The sequence below is a fragment of the Amblyomma maculatum genome, chromosome 10 (assembly GCF_055883805.1).
Source record: "Amblyomma maculatum isolate TAMU_Amacu chromosome 10, ASM5588380v1, whole genome shotgun sequence".
Classification (NCBI taxonomy): Eukaryota; Metazoa; Arthropoda; class Arachnida; order Ixodida; family Ixodidae; genus Amblyomma; species Amblyomma maculatum.
In genome coordinates this window covers 164,334,339-164,342,349 of record NC_139353.1, presented here as the reverse complement: position 1 = coordinate 164,342,349, position 8,011 = coordinate 164,334,339, and the positions used below count along the sequence as shown (strand labels likewise).

The 8,011-nt window shown below is 48.4% G+C and overlaps 1 pseudogene; it reads right to left on the bottom strand.

Annotated features, from left to right (window-relative positions):
* Positions 1–6,906: 6,906 nt before the first annotated feature.
* Positions 6,907–7,737, bottom strand: LOC146177834 (uncharacterized; annotated as a pseudogene).
* Positions 7,738–8,011: the final 274 nt, after the last annotated feature.

Here is an 8,011-nt window from a genome sequence, read left to right as displayed (position 1 = left end):
TCGTGGTTCTCATACCACATCAAGACGGTTTGCGTCAAGAAAAAGACAACATTGGCTAGTTTAGCCACCGAATCCGAACGGTTATAGCGGCTCACACGTTCATAATGAGTGAGCCAGTCATCAACATCTTCCCCTGCTTGGCCGGCAAAGGAACGAGGCTCGCGAAACGGTAGCGTCGCATTCGTGGTGGTCGGCGGCACATCGCGAGACGGGGGTAGAGGGTCCCGTGTTGATATTCGTGGCTGCTCGGTAGTCTGCTGCATTCTTGTTGAAAAGGGTGGGATACCAGCGAGGCGACGGCTCCGACGAAGCTCCAGCGGTTGAGGATGCGCCTTGAGGGTAGTCGTACCCCGCACCTCCACCAATTTGTTACGACGGGGGTAAGACGTCGGAGCGCTGAACAACAAGACGATAGGGCAGGGAGCTCAGCTGGTCAACGGCAGCGCATCCGGCACGAGAGCCTTTTTCCAACGTCTTTCTCCTTCACTTGTGTTGTAAGCTTCATCTTCTTCTGTACCGTTACAATTAGCTAAAACCCGGAACTATGACTAGCATAACGTGGAATATTGAACAAACACACGCTCATGGCTGAAATCCTTCTAGATACATCTCGAAGCATATTCCACAACAAAGGAAATGATAAAGCTGCGTCTGGTTACAAGAGCGTGAACAAAGAGTGCATAATCGATCCGTACGTCCCCAAAGATAATTTATTTTATCGCAGTATGAAATGAAGAACAATGTCCGTGGCGTTTACATCGTTTTGACTAAAGCTTTTGTTCTCATCCTTCATTCCGTTCTACTTGATAAGCTCGAAACGTACGTTGTTTGAGGGCACTGCTTAAAACTTATAACATAGCACCTTCATAATCGCTGTCAGTACGTTGAAGTAGACAAAATTCGCTCAAATTTTAATCACATCCCCAAAGGCGTCCTTCAAGGCAGCATTCTTTTCCCTCTCTTGTTTATTGTGTATAATTATGTTGTATTAAATATCTATAGGGATGCAGCATACGTAATGTACGCAGATAATGACAGTATACGTTTTCATCACCTGAATCCAGTAGCCTTCGGAACATGGATAACACTCCTCCCCTGAAATTTTCATGAATGATGAAATCTAAACTGCGTACAAATCAATACAAACAAAACAAAAGCATCTTCAGGCCGAAATTTAAGCAAATGATTACTACCATTAGCCTTGTTTATGACAAGAAAATATAGAAATGTTAGACAGGTTTAAAATCCAGTGAGTTATTTTCACCTGTGATATGCTCTGGGACGTAAGTAGTACATATAGAATCATTTTAGGCAATTTATCGTGTGTAGTTGGTATGATAGTGAAGCGGAAAGCTCCATTACCAAACAAAAACAGTGGAAGACGGTCGCACCACGAGGCAATTATTCTACACAGAATATAGCATACACTCTGCCGGGTCTTTTCAATTCATTTCGCTAATAAGGTCTGGAGTTTTATACTGTTCATGTACGAGCCCTAAGTGAAATTTTTGTTCCTTATTCATTTTAAATAACTGAAGGGACATTTTGATTTGATTTGCTTGTCGTTGCGCTCCTATGTTGTGTACTGATTTCATATGAAGTCCATTGTTATGTCTATTTTCTTTTGTACTGTAGCTTGTTTTGTAAAGGATGCTGAAGGTTCCGTCAATTCGCTCTCTTCTGAAGAGACTTTTACCCGCACTCTCTCTAATCATGGATGGAAATAAAAGACGTTATTGTTATTATTATATTGATATTATTTGTTGAAAGTTAACGACTGTGTTTTTCCTCTCGCTCGTCCAGTGTTTTGCCGATCGTTGTTTTTTCTATTTTGAGTATTAATTATCAGCATATCTTATCTTATTCCTGCCTAAGTGGGAACAATTAGTTTATAACCCTCGACTGTCAGTACGTATACCGCATGTTGTATACCTGACGTTCCTATTAAACTAACTTCCATCAAGCACTTTGCGTTCATCGAGGAGCAGGTCGCGTTGTTTTTGGGAACGTGTTTCATGCGTCCCGCCAAACAAAATAGAAAAAAAAAACTAAAACGAATTTTTTACGCGAGGCAGAACGCACTTTAAAAATAATGAATGGGAGCTGTGAGGCGTGCAGCCATATACTGGTCCTCCATATTGCACTTGTGGAAGTGGTCTCTATAAGCCGCGCCGCAGACGAATCTATCATAAAAAGTTAGTTCACTGATGGCGGGTTTAGATTTCTGCATCCTAGAGAGCTGTCCGGAAGACGTTGTTGAAGCTGTGTAATAAATGGTAAAGATGGTCACGTTACCGTGTCTAGTTAGTCATTTCCACTGTCGTGTGCTCATTAAAACAGGTGCCATTTGTAATATAATCTTACCAATTCCCTCGTTAATTATGCAGGATTTTAGTGCAACTGCAGTAGCAGCCGAGCGCTCCGTCGACGCTCGCATCGCTTTGTTTTTTATTCCGTTTTTGCCCAACTCTCTGCTAACACAATCCAGTAAGCCACGAAAAGAAGTTGCTACAAGCTAGCAATTGGAGCCGCCGCACCGCTTCGCGTTCGACTCATCATACTTTCAGCTTCCCTGCAGGAAACGCAAACGGAGGTTTCCGCAAGGGCCACGAACTGCACGCGGGTGTTTTCGCTAGTACTCGCGTCGCTGGCATCCCTTTCGGTTGCTTCGAATAGAGCTCGAATAACTCATGCCACTGTGCGATGCTGGCAGGTCATTTGTTGGTCCAATGCGTGCCTCCCGAACGCCTGTGCTGTTGGCCTCGCGAAGCGCGTAGTACGGACCCCGCCCGCTTCGATTTTCCATCGCTGCCTCGTTGTACGCACGCTTGGTATGCAGCTCACTGGCGCGAAGCGATGCCTGCTTTGAGTCTCAGATGCCGCCATATGGCTTCGCATTGCGACCACGCCGCCAGAATGCAAATATCTGCCTCTGCCGCTTCGTAGGGCGGTTCGCGCTCCAGCGCAACATCAGACTCATGGTCTTTCTGTGTGTCGACGTCTGACACGTAGGAGCAGTTGTAGCTAGAACGACCTTCTTGATCCTCATCTTACTGCTCCCATCGTCGTTCGCTGTCACGTAATGCAGCCTTTAAATTCTTATGGGCTCCGTGGTTCTATGGCTACTTCATTTTTTCCTGCGATATCCTTCCGATGTACCGAGATTGGCGCATGATACGAAAGTGTTCACAAGCTCAAGAAAAAATTTCGGACACTTAGGACAGCATATGTAGATGAACTGGACGCTCGCTCGCGCAGGAAAACACGATTCAAAAACGCCCGTTGCGCTGGGCCACCTGGAGGAGCGAGGTCATTAGAGTTCACAACCGTGGGCATATATGTCGCTATCTAGAGTATCAGGGAGAGAAAGAGAGCGCGAGAGAGAGAGGGGGGAGGGAGAGAGCAGGGCGAAACGCTTTAATGAAAAACAGAATTAGATTTTTCAATTCGATGACATGCTACTGTGGTGTTTAGGAAGGTGGAAGCAGAGTCCAGCCGTCCCAAACGAACACCACCCGTTTATTCACACATACACAAATATATATAACAAAAACGGAAACACCCCCTGGGGAATAAACAATTCAAACCGAAAACGAAACTGAATATAACATACTCGGCTCCTTATTTTGAGTGATTAGCTGTTAGGAGCTATTAATAGAAAAACCCCAAGACATGCACACTGTACTTATTTACACGTATTTACCTATTTACACATATGTACATGTCAGTCCCAACTAATGCGTTTGGTAATCGTGGAGCCAGGCCGGTGGCCAGCGCTCTCGCTTTGAACGCCGCACTGGCGACAGGCTCGTAGGCTGCTGCTGCAGTAGGCCAGGAGATCGAGCCTGCGTCCTGGAGGAAGGCGGCTGCAGCTGAGCAGACTGCAGTACGACAGGAGACCGGGGTTGCGGTGTGGGAGGAGGCAACACGCCAGGAGACCGGGGCGGCGGGACCCTAGAAAGCTTGGAGGCATTCCACGTGCTGCCATCTCCAAGTCTGAAGAAACCTGGTCCCCTCCTCTCGATCAATTTTGTTGGTGGAGAAAAGGCGCAGTCTCCCTTGACTCGAACTGGTGGTTTTCCGACACGGACAAAATCGCCTACGGCTATCTTAGTCATCTTGGCAGCTCTCCTTTTGTCCGTGTAGTATTTGCTGTTCTGCTGTTGACGCCGCACTCTTTGACGGAGTCGCGCCAACTCCTTGGCTGAGTCTTCCGCAAATCCTGGTGCTGAAAAACCCAGAACATCCAGCCTGGTTTGGGGCATTCTGCCATGTAGCAGAACTGCTGGGGCGGCCCCTGTGGTAGCATGCGGAGTACATCGATAAATGGCAAGCTACTCTGTGACTACTTGCGGGAGTGGTCGTCGTTCGAGGAGGGCAACTTGAAGGACGGTTTTCAGTGTGCGAATTAATCGCTATATTTGCCCATTCGCTTGGAGATAGTACACTGACGAATGCGAAAGACGGATGCCTCTGCTTTGCAGAAAGGTGATGAATTCGTGCGATGTGAACTGAGGTCTATTATCACAGACTATCCCTTCTGGATAGCCTTCACGGGCAAAAACGCTTTTTAAACAGTCTTTTACGATGCTTGTAGACACTTCGCTGCAAAACTGTACTTCTGGCCATTTAGAACTGTAGTCAACAAGCGTTATGGCAAATATGCTGTCGTAAGCTGCATGCGCCAAAGGACCAACAATGTCTAGGCCAAGCTTCTACCATGGTTGCTCACGCCATTAAACAGGTTGCAACGGTGCTGGTGATGTTTTGGCGGACTTATCTGCCTCCAGGCAGATATGGCAGTTTTGTATTGCCATTTCCACTTGCTGATCCAATCGTGGCCACCAGAACTGCTCACGCAGTCGCGCCTTCGTGCACGTGATACCCGGATGTGTCTCATGCGCGGTGCTGATGTGTCTTTGCCGTGAGGGGAGGCTGGAACAACGAGGCGCTCTGCACGCAGTAGCAAGTTGTCAACAACCGACCGTTCTTCCCGAATAGGGTAGACTGGTTTCGCCTCCTCTGGTATGGACTTCTTTGGCGGCCAGGAACTCAGAACGAATGACTTCACGGTTTCCAGGCAACTGTCGTCGAGGACGGCCTGCCTAAACTTCTCCTGTGTCACACAGGCTGGCTCAATGAACGAGACGATTTCTTCCTCCTTAGCAATCTCTGCCTCTGAGGTAGGTGCTGGCAGCCGAGAAAGTACATCTGCTACAGTGTTTGTAGACCCCTTGCAGTATTCAACAGTGAAATTGTAGCAAAGCAGTCGTGCACTCTAGCGTGCGATTCGGAGTGGGCGTCTTCTATGTCCTAGGGACGACAGCAAGGACACCAGAGCTTGGTGGTCTGTTCGAATTGTGAAATGGCGACCCCAAAGGTATGTGTGCCATCGCTCACACGCCCAAATACATGCTAGTGCTTCCCGTTCACGGACCGAATATTTCCTCTCCGCAGGCAACAGTGTACGAGATGCAAAAGCGACTGTGCGGAGCTCGTGGCCAGTTTTCTGCTGCAGGGCTGCTCCCAGTCCACAGTCGGCCGTGTCGGTCGACACAATTACTAAAAGTGATGGATCGAACATCTGGAGGACTGTACTCGAGGAAAGCATTTTCTTAACTCTCTTGAAGCTGCTGTCTGCTTCAACTGACCAAATGAACGGCTCATTTTTGCGAAGCAAGATTCTCATAGGCTCGACCACTTGTGCCAATTGTGGAACAAATTTGGAGTAATATTCTACGAGACCCAAGAATGAACAGAGGGCGGCAACATCAGTTGGCACTGGCGTAATAACTATGGAATCTACCTTCTGTGGGAGCGGCGAGATACCACATGCAGTGACCTTTTAAAGCGGAAAAGACAGTCATATGTGATGAAAGCTGTCAGATCCCTGCTATCAGGGTGCAAAAGAACCTGATGGTAAGCGGAAGCCAAGTCAAGTTTTGTGAAGTGTGAGAACCTACCAAAGCGTGAAGCAGCTCTTCTCTATGGGGTAGTGGGAAACTGTCTGGAACAATAGCTTTGTTCAGTTCACGACGGTCTACACATATCCTGATGCTACCGTCTTTTTTGTCGACAACAACAATAAGAGACACCCATTCAGAAGCATCGATACGCTCGATGGTGTGAAGGATCAGTAACCTCTGTAGCTCCTTTGATACTGGCGACCGGAGAGAATATGGCAGACGGCGACGCTTGGAAGCTACAGGCTGCACGCCTTGCCGCGTCTTGATGCGATGGAAGAACCCCTTAGCAAGACCCAACTCAGGACGGAAAAGCGAACTGAACTCATATGCTAAGGCTGGCGGCAGATCTTTGTTGCGGGGCTGCTCTCTTGACGGTGTGGAAATGGAACGGGATAGTGGACCATTGACAGTCGACAGCGGATCAACGGACGCGTGCAAGCATTTAAGAGCAGAACCCTTAATGCGAAGTTCCAAGGCTTGAATGCCTTCAAGACCGATCAGACAAGTTCCTTGGTGAATAACAAAAATGTAGTGAAGCTGTGCGGCCTTTAAACTGAACGTCTGCCTAAAAACCACCTAGCACGGAAATCAGCCGTTGAGAGTAGCCGAAAAGAGTAACATGCGGAGAAGGCAGGAGTGGAACGCTCTGAAAATATCGACTATATTCTTTCTCTGACAGAATTCAAACAGACGATCCTGAATCGCCAAAAAATGTCAAAGTGACATTCGCGACTTTCACTTGAATATGAATGCCGCTACGTGCAGAACGTTGCAAAGTCAAAACTTGCTCAGCTCTTCTACATGACGAAACATCTTCATGCAACTTCACGGACTCGGTCTTGCATTTGAGTTCGTTTGCGGTTGCTTATTTTTTGAAAGTGGCCCTTGAGACAGCAAAATGAACAAGTCTTCCCATGCGCTGGGCTCTGCGGCGCTGATGCTAAGTGGTCTTGCAAGCCGCATCGGAAACAATGTGTTGAACCGGAGCAGCTACTCCATTCTCGGTTCCGCTCAGGGGGCGGTTCCGCTGCGGCGCTCGTGAGCCGCCCGCGCCCCTCGTTAACCTCTGCTGAAAGGGAGCTGCTGGCTGCGAATTTCTTTTTTTCGAACGATTCGAGGATGGTTTACGACGCTGCCGCAATGAAATTGCCTCGACTGAAGCAGAAAGCTCCTTCAGTTCTTCCTCTGCTTGCTCAAACTGAAGTGCAATTCGAACTGAATCTTCGAAAGACAGTCTGGAACCCATGAGCAGTAACCGCTCACGTACGCGGTTGGAAGCTATGCCAGCAACGAATTGGTCCCGCAGAGCATCATCTTGCGAAGCAAACGGACAATTTTGCGGCTAGCTCCCGTAGAGCGACAACAAAGTCATGAACGGACTCGCCTGTGTTTTGGCTGCGGCGGTGAAAACGATGGCGCTCGACGATAACGTTGTTGCAAGACGTCGAAAACTGCTGCCGTAATGCGGCGAGCACAGAGTCGTATTCGTCAGGAGACGTATCGGCGAGAGCTGCGGCACTTGGTGCGGACGGTGCTGCTGTGGCGCTAGACCCTGCACGTAACGTCTGATAAACATGCTGGCCCTGCGCCCCCAAACAATGCAAAAGAATAGCCTTGGGTTGCTCTGGCGTGAGTGCGGCGACTCCGGATGCAACCAAGTAGACGTTGAACATCTGCTCCCATTGCTCCCATGGCATGACAGACGGCCGGGCAAGTGTGGGCCGGGCGTCGGAAGAAAGAACAGTGGCGGAGCAAACCCGGTGAAGTTCATGGCGGCAGTTTTGGACTGTGCGGCGAGGTTGGGGTAGGTAGGGGTAGGTTCACAGCATCCTCGTCGCCAATGAGGTGTTTTCGAAGTTGGAGGCAGAGTCCAGCCATCCCGAACGAATACAACCCGTTTATTCACACATACACACATATATATAACGAAAACAGAAACGCCCCGTGGGGAAAAAAGAATTCAAACCGAAAACGCAACTGAATATAACAGCTACTATGCGCAGAAAAGCTAAGTGGGGAGAGATATACCGATAAAGAGAGGCATA